The 27,840-nt window shown below is 45.3% G+C and overlaps 1 pseudogene; it reads left to right on the top strand.

Moving 5' to 3' along the window:
• Positions 1–5,766: 5,766 nt before the first annotated feature.
• LOC129063241 (delta(3,5)-Delta(2,4)-dienoyl-CoA isomerase, mitochondrial-like) overlaps positions 5,767–27,840 on the top strand; it is a 29,701-nt pseudogene continuing 7,627 nt past the window's right edge.

The following is a 27,840-nucleotide window of genomic DNA, read 5'->3' as shown; positions in this document are numbered from 1 at the left end:
TAACCCTCCAGCCAGAAGGCCCCAGCCCCTGGGCCAAGCCATCCTATCCCAGGGCTTGGCTTCGGGACACTCACTCTCCATGCTTCCCCCTAACACAGTAGCAGCAGGTAGCAGGTAGCAGCGTGCCCTTGGGTTTCTGTAGCTCTGGGTTGCAGCGTTTCACAATGGAATTTGCCCAGAGCATTGTCACTGGGGTTAAGGCCTGCTCCTTTCTGGTCTTTTTAAGGTCTTCTAAAAGGATGTCCCTCCCCTAACCCCTCCCCTTCCCACACCTCACACATCTCCTGGAACAATCTGTGCTACCCGCTCTTTTTCCTAGAAAGAGTTGTGGGCTGTGTCATCACTCTCTCATTTATATCTTGTGTTTCCCGGGGCCCCACGACAGGCCCAGTCATCTTTCAAATTCTACAAGGAACATCAGAATGTTCCTGCCCTCTGAGAGCCAGCTGTCCACAGGCTGCCGGGGAGTGGAGGAAAAGGGTGGCCAGTTATACCAGGACTGAAAGCTACCCGCCCTGTGGGAGGGATCTCAGCAGGAGGCCTGGAGAGAAGCACAGGACTGGGGCAGGGGCCCCAGATGTCTGGCTCCAAGGGTGGGGCTGATGGCACTCAGAACACAGGCCCAGGGAGGAGCTAAGAGAAGGCTTCCAGGTGCAGGAAGAAGATGAGCAGAATGCGTAGGGGGCGGTGGGGGGCGGGGGGATGGTAGGGCCTGGAGAAACATTCCAAACAGGGTCAGCTGGTACAAAGGGAGAAACCTGAAGCAGCTATGATCCAGTCAACTCACTCGGGGGTAAGGTTATATCCCAGGCTGGGACATGCATGGGGCCAAGGGGCCGGGCAGAAAGGACAGGAGCAGCCTTCCTTCTCACATCTTCTGGAAAAGGCACGCCCTCCTATGTAAAGAAAAGTCCTTGCCTACTTAGGTCCTCATGTGGCATTTTTGGCCCAGCAGCTGCTTTCCTAAGAATCGAAGGGAAGTGGTCACTTTCACTGGCGTGCCAGCTTTCACTGGTAACAGGAAGTAAACAGCCTCTGGCCTTTCCTAAGGAGACAAGCAGAAAAGTGCTCTGACTTCCAAACGGAAAAACAGATCAAAAGGAGGGTGGGGCATCCCTGAGACAGAGAAGGGGGTGGTCAGCTGCCTCTGCTCCCTGGATTGTGGGATCCAGGAGGGTCCTTGCTGCTAAAGACAGATGGGGCAGGCAATGCTGCTACGTTCAGAATAGACCAGGGGAACAGAGGAGCTCCTGCGGTCTTGGGGCAAGTAGGTGCAGAGAGAGCCCAGCTTGGATAAGGGCTTGAAGCTGATATAACCAAGAGAAAACAGTACAGATTTCCCAGGGCAGCAGGGTAAGCAGGATCTGGCCTGCGACCGGGCTGCCTTTGAATAGCTGCACCAGACTCCAGGAGCTGAAACTTCTTTGCACAAGACTCTTTCTTTTTCATGCACCTGTAGTGCCCACCCTACACTGACTGGGTGAAGATTGGAATCGACAGTAGGATCACAGCAATGCTTTATAAATAGGTACAGGAAAAAACAGAGGAAAACACACCTAAGTGTTTACAGGGTTGTCTCTAGGTCACGGACACTTGGGTGATTTTTAGGTATCTTTCCCATCAGCCCTCCCCCCTTAATTATCATTCTTAAGAGTCTCTATGGTATAAATCCTTAAGCCCCGCAGGCTCTTGTTGCATTTTAAATGACCAGACTGAAAGCAAGTTGTCAATAATGTCTAGGAGAGAGTAAGGAGCAGACAGACTTAGGCTGTGACCGCAGGAAGCAGCTCCAGACAGACCCGCAAGAGACAGAAAGCTGCTGGCTGGACACAGAGTTAGCTGGTCAATACTGTTGGATCTGGGCCCAGAGCTCTCTGTCTGGAAGACTGCAGGTGGAAATCGTGCCAGAAAAGGAAGGCTTTGTAGAGAAAGGGGCGGAACCAAGAAGGCTAAGAAAGCAAAACTCTGATCTCAAGAAATTCCACTCTGTCTAGGAAGCAGTGGGGTCCAGAATTAAAGGAGAACATGCAGAAGAGAGGCTACACCTGGACCTGGCAGGGGACACAGCAATTAGCCCTGGGAAGGGAGAGCAGAATATGGGGGTTGGACAACCTGAGGCTGAGCAGAGCCTTTCTCAAGTTCATCTATCATAGACATGCTCATTTCAGCTGGGCTCCGCAGGAGCCAGCAAAGACACCCAAGGCCTTCTGGCGTTTCCTCCATTATGTTTGCTGATCTTCTCAGGGAATTGGATTTTAGATTCCTGGGTGGGAAAGGGCAGGGATAACAGGATTACAGCACTTCCTGTGCCTCGGGACATGCACAGAGAGAACCGCAGCAAGAAGGCGAGCTCTGGAAGGCCAGTCTCAGAGCAGCTGCGGAGTCCCCTTCCCAGACACACTCCATGGGGCACACAGGAGCGGCCACATTCCAAAGCTGTGGCCTGTGCAGCCATCCTACAGACCTCCTGGCTCCTCTCGGCATGCCCCTCCCCCCTTGTCCAGCCCCCAAGAGGCAACTTCACAGTACAGTGGCAGTAGGGGAAACAGGGAGGCGACACCTGAGTTCTCCCTCACCACGCACCAACCTGGGACCACAGGGCTGACTTGGCTGAACCAGCGGCACCCAAGTAGACGAGCTTGGCCACCACCCCTTCACCACCCCACCAGGGATGGCATGAGTGGTACAAAGCTTGTCATTCATTCATCCTGCAGATTTTTATTGAGTAGCTAGTGCTCAGCCACAGACATGAAAAGGTCACTGCTTCCATGAGCTTACGTTCTGGTGAGAGAGAGAAAAAATAAATTAAGCACAGAGGTGAACAATATCATTATCCCCACCCTCTTAAGGTTAGAGTGTCCCAGAGCTCAGTCCTTGGACGTCTCCTCGGCTCTCCTCCCGCCTCCTGCCCTGTCCTCTCCTCTCCTCCATCTGTACACACTGACGACTCCCATACACGCAGGCATCCCTCGCCTAGGTATCTCCCCTGAACTCAGACTTCCATCCAAATGTCTACTTACTATCTCAGCTTGGGTGGGTATGTATGTGTGTGTATGTACACATATAAAACCTTAAATTTAACATATTCAAAACCGAACTATGACACTCCACTCCCCAACCTCAAATTTGCTCCCCACATAAATCCTCCAACTCAGTTCATGACAACACAATCCTTCCAGCTGCCCAGGCCCACAATCTTGAAGTTGTCCTGGGCGGCTCTCTTTTTCTAACACCCCGTATCTGATTGGTCAAGAAATCCCTACAGGATTTCTGGAGGCGCTACCCACAGGATACAATCAGATTCCAGCCACTTCTGCCCACTTTGCCAGGTGAGCCAGCACCTTCCCTCACCTGGATCATTGCAATGGACCCCTAGACGGTCTCTTGGCTTCCCGCTCTGCTCCTACAATTAGTTCTCAGCTCAGCAGCCAGAAAGACCAAGATGGTGGGCGTCACATTTCAGGAATTGCCCAGGATAAACAGTCACTTGTAAATGACCGGGCAAACTGGGAGGGCCTGGGTTTTACCCCTAAATCCATCTGATGGGGTAAAATAAGTCCTAGAGAAAGTGCTCCTGGTTTAGGGACCAGCAGAAAGAGTTCTGTTCCCTCAGCCCCTTTCCCATGCCCCACTCCCTAAGCAAATTAAACAGGAAGCAGGGAGGAGCCCAGAAAAAGCAGGCATGGGCAGGAAGGCATGGTTATAAGGGAGCCTAGACCCACCTGTGGTCTGATTTGATTTCCTAGGACCCGTGGGTTATATCATCCACATATGCAAGTATCTCCCTACAGAGCCAGCAGAGCAGGAGTACATAGTTTGGTGTCTGGCTGGCTCCTCTCGGAGTTATGACTAATGCCTGCAATATCAGGCATGGTGTATGTTTGGCTGGCCTGCTTATCTAATTAGAAAACTAGACTATGGGGAACAATCTGTGGTCTCTAATTGACAGTCATGCCACATCCATTTGCATTGGTTTAAGTTCCCATCTAAAGCCCCAAATGCAAATATACAGACACTATAACCCACAGCTCCCAGGGGCCTGTCTCTGAGTTAGAAGTAGCCTTCCATGTCCACTCCCAACACCATCCACAGAGAAGATTCTATGTTGCTTCGCCCCTCCTCTCAGCAGTAAGGTTCAGCCCCACTACCTCACGCCACACCCCCAATTTCTCCATCCTCCAGTTGTTGCCCAGAGCAACAGTGTGTGATCAATACCATCTCATCCAGAAGCAGCCTTAAAATCCTCTCTTGAGCATCCTGAAGATGACATGTGGGTAGGGGATTGTGTCTGGTGGCTGCTCGCTCTGTTTTCTCTCAAATCTCCACTCTAGCTGCCTTGGAAGTCTCTAACTCCCACATTGTTTGCCAGTTCATCAGTGACACCTGGCAGAGCCTCACTAGTAGAAGCTCTAGGATGTAGCCTCGCTCCGTTTGATGGGGGTGGGAACCCCCTAGGAGAGAGCTGCAGGAGGAAGGAAGTTCTTTGGGAGCCCTTTCCCAAGGCCTGTGGTACCCAGCAACGTCTTTCTTTGGAGCCAACTCCTAAAGACAGCCATAAAGACTACCAGCCAAAGGGTAGTGCCCTTCTAACATACCCTGTGTTTTTACGTGTGTGTTCCTGCGTGTTCACACCAATAGGAGAGAGAGATGGGACATTGTTATCAATAGTGTTTGTTGCATTCATGCTGCATTGGGAGGCAATTAGTCTACAACTGAGGAATAAAAATGTCCACATGTAGACTTGGCCCAGGACAGAAGTCACCAGAACGGAAGGAGACAGCCTTGCTAGCCACCTGCTTTTACCCTATGTGCCAAAATTAGTGTGGATGCAGAGAAAGCCTTAATACTCACAAAATCAGATGAAACTTTTTCTGGACAAACAAAAGCACTCTAATCAGATGTCTGCTTGAGAACAACTTTTAGATTGGCTGAGACATTTGATTTATCATTATTTACAAATGAGCACAGACTTGAAAGAACAACAAATGATGTGCTCTAAATAAACTTCCTATTTCCTCATTTTTTAAAACAATGATTGGTGCCTTATATCTAAGCATGATAAACATAAAGATAAATACGGTAAGGCCTTCACTATTTACAATCATCAAAAACATCACTCAAAACTTTTTAAAAATACATATTAGAATCAGATATTGAACACACGTAGATGCTCCCTAAAGAATGAATGGATTGACATCAATTTCCAGCAATGCAGCACATGAGATAGCTGAAAAGCCTCCTGTTAACCCAATACTTAGAATGCTTAATAAAACAAAGCAAACACCCTTAAATGCTTGGCTGATCTCATAAGAAAGCAAGGGAAATATCTAGAGGGGAAAAAAAAATAGTGGTGCTGAAGCTATGGCTGCACTTGGAGCACTTGCTGGTCATGATTAAAAGAAAAATAGAGAAGCTTGGGTTTGAATAACCATGTAGGGACAAGAGACAAAGTCATGGGTCTGGATGAAGTGGGAAATCACATCTGAAAAACCATGACTCTTGGAGAACTAAGGTCTCCCTGCAAGGAATGACTAAAAAAGAATTATATATATATATATATATAAAATTATATAGTGAGGACCAGGATGCCCTTTGTCCTCCATATATATATATGGCAAGTTCAAAGGCATAGTCCAGGCTGAGAATGGCAAGCTTGTCAGCAATGGAAAGTCCATCCTCGTCGTCCAGGAGCAAGATCCCGCCAACATCAAATGGGCTGATGCTGGTACTGAATAGGCTGTGGAATCCACTGGTGTCTTCACCACCATGGAGAAGGCTGGCGCCAAGAGGGTCATCATCTCTTTCCCTTCTGTGGGTGCCCCCGTGCCTGTGATGGGTGTGAACCATGACAAGTATGATAATTCCCTGAAGGTTGTCAGCAATGCCTCCTGCACCACAAGCTGCTGGGCCCCCCCCCAGGCCAAGGTCATCCATGACAACGTTGGCATCGTGGAGGGACTCATGACCACAGTCAACACCGTCGCTGCCACCCAGAAGAGCGTGCATGGTCCCTTGGGAAAGCTGTGGTGTGATGGCTGAGGGGCTGCCCAGAACATCATCCCTGCTTCTCCCGGCGCTGCCAAGGCTGTGGGCAAGGTTATCCCGGGGCTGAATGAGAAGCTCAGTGGCATGGCCTTCCCTGTCCCCACCAGCAATGTGTCAGTTGTGGATCTGACCTGTCGCCTAGAGAAAGCTGCCAAATACAATGGTGTGAAGAAAGTAGCAGAGTCCTGCTAGTGTGGCTCAGTGGATTGAGCACTGGCCTGCAAACCAAAAGGTCGCCAGTTCAATTCCCTGTCAGGGAACATGCCTGGATTGTGGGCTGGGTCCCCAGCTAAGAGTGTGCAAGAGGTAACCTATTTTTCTCCACCTCTCTTTCTTCTTTCCACTCTCTCTAAAATTATCTAAATAAAACCTTAAAACAAAGGAAAACAAAAAGGTAGTGAAGCAGACATCAGAGGGCCCCCTCAAGGATATCCTGGGCTATACTAAGAACCAGGTTGTCTCCTGCAACTTTAATAGTGATACCCACTCCTCCATCTTCGATGCTGGGCCTGGCATTGCCCTCAATAACCACTTTGTCAATCTCATTTCCTGGTGACAATGAATTTGGCTACAGCAACAGGGTGACAGACCTTATGGTCCACATGGTCTCCAAAGAGTAAGAACCCTTTGGACCACCAGCCCCAGTGACAGGAAGAGATACCTTCAGCTGCTGGGGAGTTCTTGCCCCAAAGCAGATTCACCCAACACACTGAGAATCTCCTGACCTCCAGAGTTTCCATCCCAGACCCCTGAGGAAGGGGAGGGGTTTAGGGAGCCATACTTTGTCATGTATCATCAATAAAGTTCACCGTACCCCCACTCAAAAAGAGAGAGAATTTATAACCACAGGCCTTCCCTACACTGTGTAGTCTCAGAACCTCCTGAATGAGAAAGTCACAAAGAAGTGGCCCCTCTGGTAATGCCCTGAGCACATGGCGGAAACCAACACAAAACACCGCTAGAAGGATACACTCCTATGCACATTGCACAGAATAACACTGGGAAAGCTCCATGAAATAAAATGCAATCAGCCCAACATACAAAACACAAGACAAAGCAAGCAGGAGTCATCAGAAAGAACAAACAGCAGAATTGGACCCACAGGAGTTTTAGTTCACAGAGGTATTTGATACAGACCATAAAATCAAACATTCAAATTCATTTATTTTATTTTTTATAATATACTTTTATTTCTTATTTATTTTTTATCCTCTAGAATGTGTATTATCTAAATAAATAAAAGGCTAGCTTGCAAAAATCTGAAATTTTTGTTAATTTTTTCATTGCTTTCAGAGAGAGAGAGAGACATCAATGTGAGAAAGAAACATCGATGTGAGAGAGACACATCAGTTGGTTGCCTTCTCATCCACACCCCAACCAGGATCGAACCCGCAACCTAGGTATGTGCCCTGACTAGGAATTGATTCCATGACCCTTCCATCTAAGGGACAACACTCCAATCAACTAAGCCACATCAGCCAGGGCTCAAATTCATTTATAATATAAAAGGAAGAGTCAAAACAAGAAAGCAACAAGATAAAAATAATGGTATGGAATTTCTATAAATAACAGTAATTACATTAGAAACTCAAAATCTCTGTTTCTAGTAGAAAAACTTGAAAGATAGTTGGATAGATGTTTTCTTCTAAAAAAGAAAAAAACTAAATGCTAGATAGAAAATTTTTCAAAATTTTCTTTAGAAATCTCAAGGAGTTGACAACTAAGGAATTATCAGGTCAAAATCTACATGCTAGAGGAAATCAGGAATCCTGAAGTTACATTTGCCCTGAGGACATTTGCCAAAATAAGAGAGCTTGAACCTTAAGTTTACTCAGTCTCTTAAGGCTTAGAAGATAAAAGACAAAGCCCAAAGCCTGCCCAGCCTTGAGAGTTTAGTAGTAGCTCTCTTCCTATAAGGTTGGGAACCCAAAATACCCTCAAGCTATACCCTCCAGATAAGTATTCACGTAATAGACAGAAGCCCAGCCCACCTTCACACTTCAAGAGATCAGGCAGAAAGTTGCCTTGGTCCAGAGGAGAAGCTAAACAATAACAACAGCTCTATTACTAAAATATTGTAACCACAAGTCAGATTTGCAGCCCACTTGGATGGCTCAAATGACCTCAAACAATCAGTTCTACTTACAGAGGTTAGTAACTGTAGGGCCCCAAACAGATAGAAGAAGAAAACAGAATCTCCTTTGAAAGAATAGATTTTTATCTAAAGCCTCAAATAAATACCACAAATAATTACCCATAAAAGTATGTGTGGCTTATGGTCAAAAATAACCAAGCACACAAGGGAGCAAAGCACCGTGCATTAAAATAAGCAAAAACAACAAGGAGCAGAAACAGACCTGCAAAAGCATCGTATATCGAAATTATAGTGTTACACTATAGAAAAAATATGTATTATTTAAACAAATATAAGGCAAGCTTGCAAAAATCCAAAAGCTAACAGAAAACTACTTTCCAAATGACTAAGCAGATCTGAAAAAGAACCAAATTAGAATTAATGATAAATTAGAGTTAAAAACTCAGTGGATGGATTTAACAGCAGTTTGGACAATCTGAACAGAGAATTGATAAAGTAGAAGGTAACTCCATGGGAAAAGAAGCATAGAGATGGGAAAGTTCACAGAAAAAGAAATAGAAGAACTTCAGGCTTCTGCTTAGTATATAGAAAGTTGGAAAAAACATCATTCTCACACTTAAATATTGAAAATCTCCAGGGAACATGAAAATATTTTTTGTTAAGCCTGTCAAAGTTGAGGCCACAGGGTACTGGAGGCTGGGGGTAGGGGGCGTCTGATAAAAGGGTACAAACCTTCAGTTATAAGGTGAATAAAACCTGAAGATCTAATGCATAACATGATGGCTAAAGTGCTAATACCGTGCTGCATAACCAAATTTGCTGAGAGTAGATCGTAAGTGTACACACGTGCACACACACACACACACACACACACAAAGGTAATTATGTGAGGTGATGGATGTTAATTAACTCCAGTGTGGAAATCCTTTCAAAATGCACATGTATACCAAATTGCGTTTAAGTTTGTATGCAAAACTTACAGAAACTAACCAAAGAAAAATAGAATATACACTAATTGCTAAAGTAATAATTAAATCAGCGATTAAACCTCATTAGGGGTAGGGGATGGGTAAATCACTGAGCCAGACTGTTTTATAAGCGTATTCTATTGCACCAAATGCTCCTCACACCTGTCAGAATGGTTGTCATCAATAAATCAACCAACAATCAGTGCTGGCAAGGACGCAGAAAAAAGGAACCCTAGTGCACTGTTGGTGGGAATGCAGACTGGCGAAGCCACTGTGGCAAGCAGTATGGAGATACCTCAAAAAATTAAAAATGGAACTGTCTTATGACCCAGTGATTCTATTTCTGGAAATTTATCTGAAGAAACCCAAAACACTAATTCAAAAGAATATAAACACATTGCCCTGGCTGGTGTGGCTCAGTGGACTGAGTGTCGGCCTGCAAACCAAAGGGTTGGCGGTTCAATTCCCAGTCAGAGCACAGGCCAGCATTGCAGGCCAGGTCCCCAGTAGGTGGTATGTGAGGAGCAACCACACATTCATGTTTCTCTGCCTCTCTTTTTCTCTTCCTTCCCCTCTCTCTAAAAATAAATAAAACCTTTCTTAAAAAGAATATAAGCACACCTATGTTCATTGCAGTATTATTTGCAATTGCCAAGATTCAGAAGCAGCCCAAGTGTCCATCAGTAGATGAGTGGATAAAACAACTAAGGGACGGTTACACAATGGAATACTATTCAGCCATAAAAAAGAAGAAAATTTTACCCTTTGTAACAGCATGGATGGACCTGGAGAACATTATGCTAAGTGAAATAAGCCAGTCGAAGAAAGACAAACACCACATGGTTTCACTCATATATGGAATCTAATGAACAAACTGAACTAACAAGCAAAATAGAGCCAGACTCATAGATAGAGAGCAGGTTGACAGCTTGGAGCAGGTGGGGGTGGCGGGGTTGAGCAAAAAAGAAAAAGGACTCATGAACATGAACAACATCTGGTAACTGTGGGGGGCGGGGAGATGGTGGGAGGAGGTAGAAGAGGGTATAAGGGGAATAAATAGTAATGAAAAAAATACAAAAAAGTAAACTATTAAAAAAAAAGAAAGGAAAGCTTTCAACTTTATTCAAATAGTTCAAAGAGGAAAAAAAGAAAGAAAACTCATCAATTGATGAGGCTTCCAAAACTTTGATTCCACAATCAAATGAGATAGATGTAAGGAGACATTTCAGGCTAAACTCATTCATGACAAAGAGATATAAAAGTGTTAAATAAAACTTTAACAAACTGAGTAAAATAATGTTTAAAATCGTAATACATTACCACTATGTAAGATTTATTTCAAAAAGGTGAGGAAAGTTCAATGCTTGAATATCTATCCCAACATCATAAAATCACATTAAGAAAAGAAGGTAGAAAAACTACATAATCGACTCAATAGAGACCAAAAACTCTTTTGATTAAAAAGCATTAGGGACTATAAAAATTTTGTCAAACTAGAACTAGGAAGCATCTTCTTAACAGCCCCCCAAAACTTTATCAAACATTATGCTAATGGCAAAATCAAAGCATTTCTTTTTCAAATTGGGAACAAGGTAAGAATACCACTTTCATAATCTCTATAGAGCATTTTACTAGAAGAATAAAACTGTAATTATTCACAAATAATGACTTCCGTATAGAAGTCCCAAGACTATTATAAAATGATTAAAATTAATAAGAGAATTCAGCAAAGTTTTGGGGTATAAATTATTACACAAAAATAAATCACAATCCTATATATCAACATCAAACATTTAGAACATTTAATTTTAAAAATACAATTTAAAATAGAAAATAAAACTATAAGGTGTTTAAGAATAAATCTAACAATATCTGTGCCAGATCTTTATAAATTATAAAACGTACTTAATACCATTAAAGATGACCTAAAAATTGAAAAGTATTCAATATTAAAGGATAAGAAGACTAAATATCATAAAGATATCAATTCCAACAAAAGTATAATTTAGTGAAATTCCAACCAAAAGTACACAGGATTTTTTCATAGAAATTAATCACTTCTATGGAAAAGTTTATGGCCAAGAATAACCAAGACAATTTGAAAAAAAGAAATCAAGTGGATAGACTTGCCATCCCTGAAATCAAGACTAGGAGTATAGTTGGTAATCAGGATGATGCGGTATTGGCATAGGGAGAAACAGATTCACTAGGGAGAATCAAGAGTCAACAAAATGACATACACAGAAATAACTTGATACATGACAGATCAGGTGGGGTAAGGACGGAAGACTCAATGAATGGCGCTGACACAATTATCCAAATGGAAATATAATTGATTTAGATGCCACCTCACACCATATACAAAAAAAATAACTGCAAATGAATTAAGACATATATGTAAAAAAAACAACTTCAAAATTTTAGAATATGTTTAAACTATAATAAAACATCTTAAAACTTTTAGGTAGAAAAAACTTTCTTAGCATGACACAAAAAACACAGACTAAATGAAAAGACTGATTAATTCGGCAAGATTAAAATTGAAACTTCAGGGCATCAAAAGTCACGAAAAACATTGTGAACGTACAAGTCATAGACTTAGTGAAATTATTTTCAATGCATGAAAACAATACAGAAGTTGTACATATAACATATAAAGAACTCCTACAAACAATAAGAAAAGACAAACCAACAGACAAATAGACAAAGAATATGAATAAAGATTGATTAAAGAATATACCAAAATGTTTGAAAAACACATTTTTTAAACTTTTTATTTTTATTTTTTGACTTTTAGAGAGAGGGGGAGGGAGAAAGAAACGGAGAGAAACATTGATCAGCTGCCTTCCGTGAACCCACAACCCAAGCATGTGCCCTGACTGGGAATCGAACTGGCCACCTTTTGGTGTGTGGGACAACACCCAAGCAACCGAGCCACACCACTCAGGGCTAAAAGTTTATTTTTTCAATGCTCAACAACACTGGAAGATAAGAAATACATATTTGAATTATAATACAATTCTATTTCATACCCTTAAATTGGCAAAAATTGTGACACCACCGGATGCTGGCAGTGATGTGGCACTGCAGGAATTTTCCTGGGTGTTCAGAAGATCGCTCTACGCGCCCAGCAGCGCTGGTGAGGCACCTAGCCCATGGCCCAGCTAGTCCACTCTGAATTATACCCTATAAAACTCTTCCACATACAAGCAAGGAGTTGATAAAAATAATATTGCCGTATTGTTTATAACACGGAAAAACTGGGAATACCCTAGATGTCTGTGAAAGAAATGGATAATTGTGGCAAATCAATTCAGTGGAACATTACGCCATTTAAGATGATAAAACTAAAGCTATATGTGTACCAATTTGACAAATCTTCAAAACATAATTTTGAGTGAAAAAAGGCAAGCTATAGAAGGGTAAGCACAATTCAGCAGCATGATACAATTTACATAGCTTTAAAATACGCAATACCATTCTTTAAGGTTACACAGATGTATTTATCGCGGAAATATACCTATGAAGATGACAGAAACCAAAATGAGGATAATGGTTGCTTGGAGGAAGTGAGTGGAGGAAGAGGAACGAGCTCAGGGGGTGGAGGGTGTGCACAGGGAGTCTGTAATTTTTTTTCTGATGCTGAGTGGTAGACACAGTGTATTTTGTATTATTCTCTGTGTCTTTTGGTATGGCTGAAATATTTTATTAGCTTTGCTTCTCTTTAACTTTTCATTCTGAAATAAAAAAAATTTTGAACAGGAACTTGCAGATATAATACAGTGGTCCCCTCTAGCGGACACTCAGTTCCCCACAATGGTTACATGTTACATAACTATAGTGCAGTATCAAATGCAAGATACTGACACTGGTGCACACGGGTTACTGTTCTGTCAGCTCTGCGTGTGTAAATTCAGGTACCGACCACTGCAATCAGGATACAGAACCATTTCATGATCACAAAGATCCCCTCACACTATCCCTTTAGAACCACACAGTCCCTCCCCTACTAATCACCACCATCCCTAACCTGGGGCAACCCCTAGTTTGTTCTCCAGCGCTACCCTTGGTCACATTTAAATATTATACAAATATATGTGATTTTTTTATCTTTATTATATTTTTCCCATTACCATTTAGTCCCCTTTTCCCCCTCCCCCAGCAGTTACCACACTGCTGTCCATGTCCATGAGTCTTTTTTCCTTTTTGCTCAATCCCTCCACCCTCTGACCTCCCCACCCCCCACTAGCTGTCATCTGTTCTCCATTTGAGTCTGTCTCTGTTTTGCTTGTCAGTTCAGTTGGTTCATTAGATTCCACATACGAGTGAAATCATATGGTCCTTGTCTTTCTCTGACTGGCTTATTTCACTTAGCATAATGTTCTCCAGGTCCATCCATGCTGTTGCAAAGGGTAAAATTTTCTTCTTTTTTGCAGCCAGGGAGAATTCCATTGTGTACATGTCCCATAGTTGTTTTATCCACTCATCTACTGATGGACACTTGGGCTGCTTCCGTATCTTGGCAATTGTAAATAGCGCTGCAATGAACACAGGGCGGCTTATGTTCTTTCGAATTAATGTTTTGGGTCCCTTCAGAAATATTTCCAAAAGTGGAACTGCTGGGCCAAAAGGCAAATCCATTTTAAATTTTTTGAGGTATCTCCATACTGCCTTCCACAGTGGCTGCACCAGTCTGCACTCCCACCAACAGTGCAAAATGGTTCTCCTTTCTCCACATCCTTGCCAGCATTCATTTTTTTAATTTATTGATGATAACCATTCTGAGAGGTGTGAGATAGTATCTCATCATGGTTTTAATTTGTATTTCTCTGATGATTAGTGACATTGAGCATCTTTTCAGATGTCTACTGCCCATCTGTATGTCCTCTTTGGAGAAGTGTCTATTCAGGTGCTTTGCCCATTTTTTAATTGGGTTCTTTGGGGGGTTTTTTTGGTGTTGAGTTTTGTAAGTACGTTATAAATGTTGGATATTAACCCCTTATAAGATGTATTGGTGAATATGTTTTCCCATTCTGTGGGTTGTCTTTTTATTTTGTTGATGATTTCCTTGCTGTGTTGGGAAAACTGGACACAGATAGGTGCAGAAAAATGAAACTAGACCACCTTCTTATACCACACACAAAAATAAATTCAAAATGGATCAAAGACTAAAATGCTAGACCCAAAACCATCAAAATCCTACAAGAAAACATAGGTAGCAAAATCTCGGACATTGCTCATAGAAATTTTTTATCGGATCTAGCTCCCCAGGCAAGGGATATAAAAGAAAAAATAAACAAATGAGACTCCATCAAACTATGTGACCTTTTGAGGTTTTAGCTTTTTTCACTTGGAATAACATCCTTGAGATTCACTTGAGTTGTGTGTACGAGTAGTTTTTTTTCATTTCTGAGTACTGGTCTGTGGTATATCTATACCTTCGTCCACTTAACCATTAGGCTGTTGCAGTTCATTTTGGTTGTTTCCAGTTTGGGTCTGTTACAGACAAAGCGGCTATGAGGAAGCAAGTAGAGAGTCTATGTGAATAGAAGTTTTTCATTCCTCTGAGATAAATGTCAAGCAGTATAATTGCTTGGCTATATGGTATGTGCATACATTTTTAAGGAATTGCCAAATTATACTCCAGAGTGGCTGTATCGTTTTCCTTTCCCATCAGCAATGTGTAGGAGACCCAGCTTCTCCACGTCCTAACCAGCATTTGGTATTGTTATTTTTTTTTTTTTCAGGTGTTCCAACGGGTGTGTTGTGATCACTTGTCATGGCCTTAATTGCATTTCCCGGACCAGTGATGTTGAACATTTTTTCATGCGTTTGCTTGCCATCTCTATATCCTCTTTCGTGAAATGTCACTCCATGTCTTGTGTCCATTTTCTAATTAGATTGCTTGGTTTTCTTAGTTTGGTTTGAGAGTTCTTTATATAGGCTAAATATACATTTCTTGTCTGATATATGGCTTGCAAATATTTTCTTCCTGTCTGTAGCTTGTCCTTTCATGTCTCTTAACAGGGTCTTACACAGAGAAAAAAGATTTTAATTTTGATGAAATTCAACTTATCAATTGTTTTTATGTATAGTGTTTTGGCATCATGTCTGAGAACTCTTTGAGAAGTCCTATATTTTCTTCTAAATACTTTATAGTTTTATCTTTTATGTTTAAATCTATAATTTCAGTTAACTTGCGTATAAGGTATAAGGTTAAGTCAAGGTTCTTTTTTTGCCTATGAACATCCACTTACCCCAGCACCGTATGTTGAAAAAACTATACTTATTCATTTAATTATTTTTGCAACCTTGTCAAAAATCAGTTGGCCATATTTGTGTGGGGCTCTTTCTGAGGTCTCTATTTTATTCTTTTGATCTATGTGTCTATCCCTCTGTCAATACCACATTGCCTTGCTATACAGTAAGTCTATAGCTATATAATTAAGCCTCAATATATGCAAGACTGCTTTGATATTTAAAAATCAATGTAATCTGCATATTAACAGACTGAAGAATCATATGATCATACAAGTTGATTCAAAAAAAACATTTGACAAATTCAACACCTGTTTATGATTTAAAACTTTCAGAAAACTAGAAATAGAAGGGAATTTCCTCATATTGATAAAGGACATTGACTAAAAAATGTGACTAACATCATACTTAATAGTGGAAAATTGAATGTTTCCCCTCTAAGGTCAGGGACAAAACAAGTCTGTCCACTCTCACCACTGCTATTCAAATAGTACTGGAAGTTTCAGCCAGTGTACTAAGGCAAGAAAAGGAAATAAAAAGACATACAGACCAAAAAGGAAGACATTAAACTGTCCATATTTGCAGGCAACATGGTCATCTGGGCAGAAATTACAGGATCGACCAAAAAAATACAACTCCTAAAACTAATAAGTGAGTTCAGCAAGGCCAGAGAATACAAGATCAACATATGAAAATCAATTGTATTTCTATACACTAGCAACGAACATATGGAAACCAAAATTATATGCCATTTCCAGTCACTCAAAAAGAAATGAGGTACATTCTTTTTTAAAATGTACATAACTTATAGCTGAAAACTACAAAACACTAGCGAAAGAAATCAAAGAGATCTAATTAAGTGGAAAGACATATTGAGTTCGTGGGTTGGAATATTTAACATAGCAAAGGTGCTAGTTCTCTCCAAATTGACAAGCAGGTTTAATACAATTCCTAGCAAAATTCCAGCAAGATTTTTTTGTCAATGTTTTATAAATTTAAAAAAAAAAAAACTTTTATATCAGTCTTGGCCAGGTGGCTCAGTTGGTTGGAGCATCATCTTACACATCAGAAGGTGACAGATCCAATCCCCAGTTCAGGGCACACACTTAGGTTGCGGGTTTGATGTCAGGGTGCCTACGGGAGGCAGCCAGTTGATGTTTCTCTCTCACCTCTCTCTCTCGCTCTCCCCCCCCACCCCCCTTCCTCTCTCTTTAAATCAATAAACATCTTCAGATGAAGAATACAAAATGTTTTTCTTAGATCAACTAGTTTTCATGGATTTCAAGTGAAAGGATGAATGTCTGTGTGCGTGTGTGTGCATGGATGTGTATGTGTGCAGAGGGTTCGGCTTTAATTCAATTCACTGAAATACAGCCCAGTGCTGTGCCTGGTGAGTCACGAGCCAAGTGGTGAAAATCTTCTCCTCCCCAGTAAAGTTCAGTTCATATGAAATACAAAATACAGCCACGCATGTAACAAAGAAACATGTGGATATGATATGTGGCATCTTGTGTTCAAACCACCTTGACTGGGCCTTTTGTCCCTCCGCCAGCATCTGAGGCCAGCATGGGAGATATTCTCTCCCTCTCAGCTTCCTCTCAACACAAAGCTTAGCACAGAGGAGGCCCTCCATAAATTCCAGAATTAACTCTTGATCTAGTTACTTCATTGCACTATTTTCCTCTTGGCCTCTGCCAAACTAAGACAGATCCAATATCTACTTGGGTCATTTTAGATCCACATAGCACTCTTCCCAGCATCCTGCCCAGCCAGGAAGGCCATTTGCTCTTTTATCTTCCTCAAACAGTTGTTCTCTGCCTCTCCACCCCCACGGGCACACAGGTGTCCTGGTCTCATTACGGAACACTCATTAATATTCACCACGGGTACCCTCGTGGGTGTCCTCTCTACCCACAGAGGTGTCTAGACTTCCACGAATATAAGCACTGAGGAAAGCAGATTAAAAATCAGTGCTGAATCCACAGGGAGGGCACAGAGCTCTGAGGGGGAGCCCAGAGCGGTGGGGCTGAGGGGGACATCTGGAGCACTTTGGTGAACGCCACTCACAAATCAGTTTGACAGAAGATCCTATGAGAAAGTCAAATTCCATTAAACAGCAGCTCTAGATGGAGCTTGGGGATTGGGTTGGTTGATAATCCAAATATCACTCAGCAAGCTTCACTGCTCACACTTCAATCCAAAGGTTTTGATACTGTGTATTTAGAACCCAGCTTGGATCCCACCAATTTTCACAACTCTGTTCAACTCAGGGCAACTCGAAATGCTTTCCGTGGTATGCTCATGGCGAAACACCGGCTTCTGGCTTCACGGCCAGGGTGCACAGGATGATCTGTAATTAATAAACTAATGAGTATTTACCACCTGAACACCCACTGGGGACCAGGTGTCATACTAAGCACATAGGTAGGTAAAATATCAACTGAGATATAGGGTCTGCTCTCCAAGATCTTACTAATGCAAAGAAGAGTCACCACGTTGAGGAATAATTGAGGACTCTTCAATAATGTACCGATGTCTAGATGTGCAGGTACGTTAAAAGACAAATGATCAGAATAAATGGAAAGGTCAAGAAAAACTTCATGGCCAGGGCAAGACTTTTGCCGGGTCTTGCAGGATGGCTGGTGATTGCGTGGATGAAGGGGAGAATAGAAGCTGTTGGAAACAAGGAACTCATGAGCCCCACAGAGGGGAACAGTCCAACTAGCTGCTGTGCCCATATCTGCAGTGGGTCACTCTTCTACCACGAGTGGAAAGCACATGGAAATGACAACCACTGCTGCTGATCCAGAGGGATCCCCGTGCCACCCGTTCTCCCTGCAACTTCACGGGACAAGCCACTGAAACTTCAGAAAAGCACGGCTTAGGGAGAGAAACATGGACTTGGCAGTAAGACTCACTCAAGTTCACTGCTTAGGTGACCTCAGGGGAGCTACTTTTACTCTCCAAGTCTCATTTTCCATGTGTACCAAACAGGACTAGTAACGGTACCAGGATTGCTATGAAGAATAGAGACAATAATGCATGCACATGGCCTGGAACATAATACACACTCCATAAAGAGTGTGTATTCTCTTTATGAAGGATTCTCTTTATCCTTCTCTTCTGAAGGATATCCTCAATGGGTATAGTATTTTAGGTTAGCAATTATTTCCTTAGGTCTTTGAAGATGCCGTTTACTGGCTGCCATCATTTCTGGTGAGAAGCCAGCTGTTGATCTTACTGCTGTTTGAAAGTAATGCATGGTCTCCCCTCTTTGTCTGCCTTTCAGGTTTTTCTTTTCTCTTTGTCTTGTTTCTGGCCATTTTTCTATGATGAACTTAGATATAGGGTTCTCTTTTTATTTTTCTTGCGTGAGGTTCACGGTTCTTCTTGAACTCATAGTTTGATGTCATTCATCACTTTTATAAAATTCTTGGTTATTTCTTCAAGGATTGTTTCTCCCCATCATCTCTCTCCTCTTCTTCTATGATTCTCATGCCTATTTCTCAGGCCTTTCACCATGGCCTCTCTTATCTCTTGTACTCTCTTCTCAATTTTACATTTTTTATTTAGTCTGGATATTTTCTTCTCACTGTCTTCCACATAACTATTTTTCTTCAGTGTGTCAAGTCTACTGTTAAACCCATATCATGCTGTATTTCCCAGTTCTAGAAATTTCCTTTTGTTTATAGTCCAGTTCTCTGTTAAAATTCTCCATCTTGTCATGCAACTCCCTGAGTAGATTGTTTGTTTTAAAGTTTCTCTGTCCACATTGAGGCTCATATCTTCTATGGGTTTATTTCTACCACCTGTCTTCCTCCATGTTTTTTGTCATGTCATCTTGTGTCTTCAGATGATTCACATGCCTGAAGCCCAATAACAACATGACCATCCAGACCAGGCCCTTCACTCGGAGTTCAGCTATCCTAATCTCTGTCCCTCCCTACCAAGTGGCGCCTTTCTGGAATTCTAAAAAGTGTATACCCTTTTCCCTCTTTTAAGTTGTATTTTAAATTTATTGGGGTCACATTGGTTAATAGAATTACATAGGTTTCAATAGTACAATTTTATAATACATCACCCATATATTACATTGTGTGTTCACCACCCCAAGTCAAGTCTCCCTCTGTCACTGTATATGACTCTCTCTACCTTCTTCTACTTCCCCCACCCCCTTCTCCTCTTGTAACCACCACACTGTTGTCTGTGTCTATGAGCTTTTTGTTTGTTTGTTTGCCTTGTGGTTCGTTTGTTGCTTTCAGTTTTATACCCACATGAGAGTAAAATCATATGGCTCTTGACTTTTTTCTGACATTCCATATAACATACTCTTTAGATAGAATGCCATGGCATTTGAGGACCTCGAGGATCAACCTCAGTCTCCCCCCTCTTCCTCTCACACATCTTACAATCCTGAGAACGTGGACTAGTCAGCATGGCTTGTTGCTCTGTGTTTCTACCCCCTGCACATTTCATATGTAGGATGTCGCTTCTCTCCTATCCACCTGTCAAATCCTATTATCTAAGTCCCAGGTTAAATAACATCCCCCATAATTAGACCTTGAATCCTCAGAATGTGTTTTAATCTCATCCTTCTCTCCACTCTCAGAGCCTTTTGTTGGAATGTCACTTCTGTCCGGGAGCTATTGCCACGGCAGCTGACTGAGGACGGTGGCGGACAGCCCCTGCGTCTGTCTTCTAAGGGTCCTTTCTCCCCTCTAGGGCATGGCTGCGTGTTCCCCGGACTTTCCTCTCAGGAGCCACCCCTCCCGCCGCAGACGAGGTGGTTCTAGTAAAACTGACTCCCACCCCTCGCTCACAGAACCTGAGCCTCAGCTGTGGAACCCGTGTGAAATAGGGCGGGGAGGCTAAGTTGAAAGGAGCCATATTATGTCATTTCTCTACCTAGAACCCTGAAAAGGCTCCCATTTCACCCAGCGGAGAAACCTAGAAGTTTCTAAATAGATCTTGCCCTCTCATTCTCCTCTTTGACCTCTTCGCATGTTATTCTTCTCATGTGCACGCGGCCACACTGGCTGCGGTGCCGTCCCCAAGACGGCCATCTGACTGGCTCCAGATGGGGGTCCGAGGGCCTCGGTTCAAGTCTCATTTTCCCAGCACGGCTGATCCTGAACCCCATTTACTCCCAATACCCTTCATCTGCTCCACTCTCTTCTTCTTCCAAACTGCTCTTCTCCCTCTTTTTAAAAAAATTCCATTTATTTATTTTTAGAGAAAGGGGGTAGGAGGAAGAGACACACCAGTTGGCTGCTTCTGTACGCACCCCAACCGGGGACCAAACCCGCAACCCAGGCCTGTGCCCCAACCTTCCACTTGGCAGGACAGTGCCCGGCCCCCCGAGCCACACCAGTCAGGGCTACTCCTCTCTTTCTAACAGGCTCTATGATTTGCATATTCATACCTTTCCTTATGTTCACATCTCCTGCACTTACGCACTGGAATCTAAGCTCCCACGGGCAGGAATCTTGATCTCCTGGGCTCACCGATCTCTGTCAAGCCCTGGCACAGCACGTGCTCAGAGCCCGCACTGTATTAACACCACCGACTGTTGCATTAACTCGCAATGGCCCCTGGTGTCCGGAAGCACCATCCCTGCCTCACATCCTTCATTTGGGAACTTGAAAGATGCAGACGCTCAGGTAGGGGAGTGTTCTGTGAAAACTCCAGTTTGGGGCGGGGCCGGGACAGCCCCAGCGGACGTTGGCTCTCATGGGAGGAGCACCCCCTGGCGCTGTGGCCACTTGTGCCCACCTCCTCACTTGCAGAGAAATCCTATTAATCAGGCAGAGAAATCAAGTCAGGGAAACAAGAACTTCAGTTGGACCCTGGGAAACTGAGATCAAGCTAAATAGAAACTCTATGTAAAACAAATCTGTGGAGGGTGGGATGGGCGGAGGAGGGCAAAGGGGGAGAAATTGTGACAAATGCAATAGAAGAACAATTTTAAAAATCTTTTTAAAAATAAAATAAATAAATCAGTGGAAATGTAGTGCAATTCACCTGGAATCAGAGTAAATCAGAAGCTCAGCGTGGGTCAGATGGCCTCCTGACGTCAGAATGTAAATGTTAACCACAAATGTCATGGCTTTGCCCTTCACAGACCCTCTCATGTCTATTAATTCACACCATCTTCAAAGGAGCTCGAAGAAACACATCACCCCCATCCTAGAAGAGGTGGACTGGTGCTCCGGGAGCCGAAAAGATACCTACAAAGCCACACAGCTCTGTGGCGATGCTAGGAGACTGAGCTCATGACTCAGAGGCCAGAGATTTGTGCCCTGGGGGTTTGGATCCCAGGGGTGTGGGCCGTGCATCCGGAGGACCTGAGGCCACAGAGGAATAGGGCGCATCTCCCCAGAGCATCAACTCTATGCCAAGGTTTACAGAAATTAAAGGTGTTATTCTTATATTAAAGAAATGTGGGTTTTATATAAAGCACAATGCAAATGTTGGCATGAATTATTAACATTTTAGAAATCAGACTTAAAAACAAATTCCCATATTTACAGAAGTCGGCTTAGAGCTCTGTCACACCCTCCTCTGACCCCAACCCGGCTCTTCGCTAAATTATTCAACTTCTCTGAGCCTGAATAGGATAGTAATGCCTTCCTCTTAGGCTTGTTGTCATGAAGGTTACATGAAAATAAATAAGAGAAGTCCTGAAAACAGCCTGACAAAGAAAAAATAAATAAAACCATTCATTTTTTATCATTATTATGTTGGAATTTTTAAAAACTAGCAGGAACCAAGAAGCAACCACCGATTAAGGTCCACAAACTCCTAATGTGTCCAACTTCATCTTGTACTCAGAAGCAAGAATTGGTTTTTTTGAATTGGTGTTTTGGGATTCTTAGGATGGAAGCAACCTAAGTGCCCATCAGTAAATGAGTGGATCGAAAAACTACGGTACATTTACACAATGGAATACGATGCAGCAGAAAAAAAGGAGTTCCTACCCTTCACAACAGCATGGATGGAACTGGAGAGCATTATTGCTAAGTGAAAGAAGTCAGGCAGTGAGAGACAAATATCATATGATCTCACCCGTAAGTGGGACCTAATCAACAGAACAAAAAAGCAAGGAAAATATAACCAACAACATTGAAAGAAAAAAGAAACCAACAGTAACAAGAGGGAAGGGGGTGGGGGTAACAGGGAAAAGAAGGGGAAGGGTCAAATCCAAGAACATGTATAAAGGACCCACGGACAAAGTCAAAGTGGGGAAGGATTGAGGGTGGGACGTAGGGGTGGGTGGGGCAGGGGAAAGCAGCGGCGGGCAAATGGAGACAAATGTATTTGAACAATTAAAAACAAAAAAGAACTGGAAAAGATGCAGGGGTGTCCAACCTTCTGGCACCTCTGAGCCACACTGAAAGAAGGGTTGTCTTGGGCTACACATTAAATGCATTGCAACACATAATCACAAAAAAAATCTCATAATGTTTTAAGTAAATTTACAATTTTGCGTTGGGCCAGTTCACAGCCATCCTGGGCCGTATGCAGCCCGCGGGCCACAGGTTGGACACCCCCGATAGAGTCTAGAAATTGCAACAACAACAACAAAAAAAATGCTTAAGCGTTAAAGAGCAAAATGCTTGAGGAAAGGTTAAAGGAGCCAGATTCTCTTGGAAACTGAGGACAGAGCTGGAAGAGAGACTTAGAAACAACATTCACAAAATTTACAAAAGGGCTCAGCTGTTGTCCACCTGCCCGGGGGCTGGAAAGAGATGCCTCACTGACCTCACCCAGGGGCCTGTGCGGAGCTATTAGAACTCAGAGCCCGAGAGATGAGTGGGAGCCATTTCCCTGGAGATTCTCTGAAAAACAGGAGAGACACACAGCTGAGGAGGAGCTGGTCTTCGAAGCAGAAAGTTTGACTGTCTGCATGAGGCATTTGACATTCGTGAGCCCTCCGCCCTGGCCCTACCAGAATGGCCCTTGGTCCTGTTTTACTTACTACGTGGTGTTAAGCTATTTACTTGTATGCTATATGAGAATAAGCGCTCCTGGAAGGTGGTATCCCTCGAGTCATTAATAGTCCTTAACACTGTGTCTCATTAAAGGAATTCCTGTCAACCGGAGGAGGACACAGAGGAAAGGGACACAGAGCAAGTACGTTCTGAATCTTAGACAAGAGGAGGGTGTGGGACAACGCCTGGCTGAGGATCCCCGGGGTAGGGGGGGCGGTGGGGTAGGGAGCTGGTGGCCTAGGAGGGTGCTCTGCTTGGAGCAGGAGGAGCCTGCCAACCCTGCCCTCATCCTGCTCAGGGCTGGCTCTGTCCGCTCCCGGGGGAGCTCAGTGAATGCAGGGACTTTGTGGGGATGACCTCACTCCCAGGGCCTAAAACAGGGGCTTGTCACAGCCCCTTCCCCAGCACACAGACAGGCCCGCTGTCTGGGACACGCAGGCACACGCATGCAGGCAGACCCACCCCTACGCGGTCACACTCTAACGCACGCTGCCAGCCACTCAGGGCCCGCTCCGCCCTGCAGCCGGGACCTGTAAGTCCCCGGGACCTCATCTGGCCCCCGCCTCATCACCTCCTGCTCAGGGATAGCAGACTCCCTCCTGAGACCAGCCCATCCTCTCCCACTCCCCCACCCCAGGCCCCCACTGTCCAGTGTCCCTCTCTGCCTCCTCCCCAAAACAAGCCCCTGCTCCCCCTTCCCGCTTCTGTCTGTCCCTCTCCTTTCCTCGTACCAACCTGCCGCATCCATCGTGCCTCCCTTTCCCCAGTCTGTCCTGCCTGCTACCCTGAGCGGTCCTCCTGCTCCCCTCTCCAGATCTGTCACATCTCTTCTCGCACCCAGCCCTGCCTCACCGCTACCCCTGCTCTGCCGTCTGACTCCACCCTGCTCGGCCCTCCGTCCCCACATCTGGAACCACAGCAGGCTCTCATTAGGAGGGGGCAGGGGAGACTTTTCACAGGCCTGAAATAGGATGTCAACACCCCTCGCTAACTTAAAAAAAATAAAGTGCCTGGCAGCTCTGGCTGGGTGGCTCAGTTGGTTGGAGCATTGTCCTGTACACCCAAATGTTGCAGGTTCGATCCCAGGTCAGGGCACGTACCTAGGTTACTGGTTCCATCCCTGGTTGGGACATGTATTGGAGGCAACCAATCGAAGTGTCCCTCTCACATCGCCCTCCATTTCTCTTCCTAAAAATCAATAAAAATATCCTCTGGTGAGGATTAAAAAAGATTTTCTAAGGGCCTAGCACATAGTAGCTGCTCAATAAATACCAATAAGCCAGTGAGTGAATGAGTGAGTGCTACTGAATGAATGATTAATAATCGTGACAATGAGAAAGACTGGAGTGAAGAAAAGACACCCTGGCATCTTCATCCCAGAATATTCTGCAGCCCAGAGTACTTCTCAGGTGTGAGTCAACACTGCGTGTGAGTCCTGCTTTCTGGGGACAGGGGTCCAAGGAGAGACCCTGACCCCTCAGGGAGGCAGAGCCATGCAAGGCGACTGGCTGTTGTTCCCGATGGAGAGAGAACAATGACACTGAGGGAACAATGACGCGTCACCTGCCTTATGTCCCCTCTTCCCTCAAAATCTCCCTCTGGGCAAAGCACACAGACACACAAAACTCGTGTTATTCAGTATTTCTTCCAGGGCTGCAAGGCCCTAGGACCCGGGGCCAAAGCCCTTGTGGTGGGTGAGCAGTGCCCTGCAACCTCATCCTGCATCGGCCCAGTCGGGGGGCGGCGGGGGAGTAACCACTGTGAACAGAACCTGGGTCCTGCCCCCAGTCCCAGGGACTCGGTGGCAGCCAGGAGTCAGAGAAGGGGAGACGACTGAGCGCGAGCAGCAGCCGGGGCTTCGGGGCCGGGGCTGGGTGGGGGCCGGGTTCATGTCAAGGGTGGAGGCTGAGGGCAGGGTCTCTGCAGGGGGCAGGGGTCCAGGCTAGGGGACCCGACTGGAGGCCTTGCTGTCGTCTCGCCCCCCACCAGGCTCAGCAGGATACCCCAAAGGGCCTGACCTGGTGACGCCCACCTGCCGGCTCCGATCCCCTGGGGTCCTCGGAGCCGGCGGCCCCGCCCTCAGAGCAGGAGGCTCCAGGGACAGGAGCAACCCCTGAGGGCGGCACGGGGGGCGTGGCAGCACAAGTCAGCAGCATCCAGGACGCCGACCCCTCATCCCCTGCTCCCCGAAGTAAACCAGCACTTGGCACCAGGCCTGGCTCCCAAGGGGGCCCGGCCTCTTGGCCCTGGGCGGACCTGTCACACGCCACCCGGGCCACTGAAGCCTTCTCCACCTGCCTGCTGCCCGCACACCCGCTCCCTGAAGTGGCCTTCTGGTGAGGCCAGGAAGCGCAGGGTGGGGGGGTCAAGGTGCGAGATGCTGCTGCCCCCTGCTGGCCGCTTCCAGAATATTCCAGGCTGATACCAGAAAGAAAGCGGAACAGGCTGAAAGGGTACCCCCGTTCTCCCTACTCGCTTTTGCGACAAGGAGCACACTGGGTTGGTGGTTCCTACCGGGGCCATAAATGTGGCTGCACCCAGGAACAGGGGCCAGCTTGCAAAGAGGGCGGGCAGCAGAGAAGATGAGGGGGGAAGGGGCGCAGAGAGAAGAGGCTCACCAGCCTCCCCCGAAGAATAGCCCTAAAGACCCCTTCCATTCACCGGGGTCTTCACAGGACGCAGAGAGCGCTCACATACTCTGAACATTGCCGCAGCACCCGAAGACCCCGAAAGTCAGGGCAGGGCAGAAGGGAAGGTGGAAGCCCATGGGGTTTGTGTCCCTCGCCTGCATCACACAGCACAAGGGCTGCCCGTCCTTGTCCAGAGCTCTGACACGGAATATTAAACACATGTTTCTGGGCCCCTGGGCCAGGTCTCAGGGCACCTACAATCACAAGCTCTTGTCCTGATCAAAGCACACCCCCATCACAAGCCCCAACTTGTCACGTGATGATAGCCAGGTGTGGCCAGGAGAGGCTGGGTCTGCGTCTCTGTAAGAGGCTGTAAAGCACACTAACCAGAGATGAGCAAAGGCCTGAGAAAACAGAACATCTTAGAGGAGAAAGGCGTCCCTCTGGGGTGGCAGGTAGGAAGCCCCTAGCAAGGTGTTTCCACACTGGGGTAGTCGCTGCTTGTTTGACAGCTTTGCATCTTCCACCTCTACACACCTCTTCCCCTGTCCACCCTGCTATGTCTGGTCTCCTACAGCCCCCGCCCGAGCCACTGCCCCGTGCTCTCCTCCTCCTGCCCATCCCCCTGGCCACGGCCAGGCCACAGTCAAGGGCAGGGCTGGCCCTTCCACGCGGGATTAAACTAGTCGGAAAGAAGCAAGCACATCCCTCACCCTTCCTCAAGCTGGCACCAGCAATAACAAAATGCGTCCCCCGCTCTGGACCAAGGAGCAGGTGACAAATGGGCAACTTGTTCTTCCTCTGGATTTTATTTTAACACTTAGAGAGGAGAGGAGGAATATTTATTAGTAAGGAAATGGGACTTGTCAGAGCCTATGAACGCCCCCACACATATCTGCTCTCAAGGAAGAAGAAAGACAAGTTAAGGAACCTAAGACCCTTGTGAGCTATGGAGCAGTCTCTCTGGAAATAAAGTGTGCATCCAAGCAGGGGCTCCAATCAGACACTTTCCCCAGCGAGAAAGGGGAGCTACCGGAGGGGAAACGAGCCCAGCTCCTACTGCCACCCTCAGCCCGGCCTTGCCGGGCCTCCAAGGTGTTTGCACACCTGACCGCGTTCCGCCAGCCCCAACTTCTGCCTGCCTCCCTGCCTCCCTGGGCCAAGTGAGGTCACATCAGCTGCCCACGACCCGAAGCAGCCGAAGTCCCTTTGAAAGCTTCAACCCTCACGGCTTCATCCACCACCCCACCCTGCTCTGCCCTGTGAGGAGCCAGTGCCTACCTGGACGGCACTCACTCCCCTGCCAAAATGGTGCTCACGGGGATAGAAGAATGAATAAGACCCCATCCTTGTCCTCACAGGGCCTCTCATGCCTGAAAGGGATGATCAATGACAAAAGTTAACTGTTCAGGAGAGTGTTTGTGCAAAAATCTCATTTCAGACATCTAACATCCCTGGGTAAGAGCTAGTTTTCAAACCTCCACTTCACAGAAGAGTAAACTGAATCCCACAGAGATAAGTGGAGGTCCCAGCCAGAACCTGACCCCAAAATCCCAAGAGCTCAACTTCCACTCTACCGCCCACAGCTGGATGGCAAGACAGCGTCCACCTGCCATTTCCAGGAGCGGGGAAGCGTTTGATGGTCCCTGTGACAGAGACGGGACCTCGGGTGGGACCCTCAGATGTGAGGATGTGGGACTTCCCATCTGCTGTCACAAACCTGATGTCCTCTCCGAGGACCAGGGAGAGGGGACAGAAAACCCCTGAGTGAACAGGTTAGGAGGCCTGAACCGGAAGCCCAGTACAGGTTTTCACTGGTGCCGCCGGGGGTCACCTTCTCCTTTTTATTTTTC

The sequence above is a fragment of the Pteronotus mesoamericanus genome, unplaced genomic scaffold (assembly GCF_021234165.1).
Source record: "Pteronotus mesoamericanus isolate MK-2021 breed Mesoamerican mustached bat unplaced genomic scaffold, CSHL_Meso_final scaffold_85, whole genome shotgun sequence".
Taxonomy (NCBI): Eukaryota; Metazoa; Chordata; class Mammalia; order Chiroptera; family Mormoopidae; genus Pteronotus; species Pteronotus mesoamericanus.
This window is presented reverse-complemented; position numbering and strand designations above follow the sequence as displayed.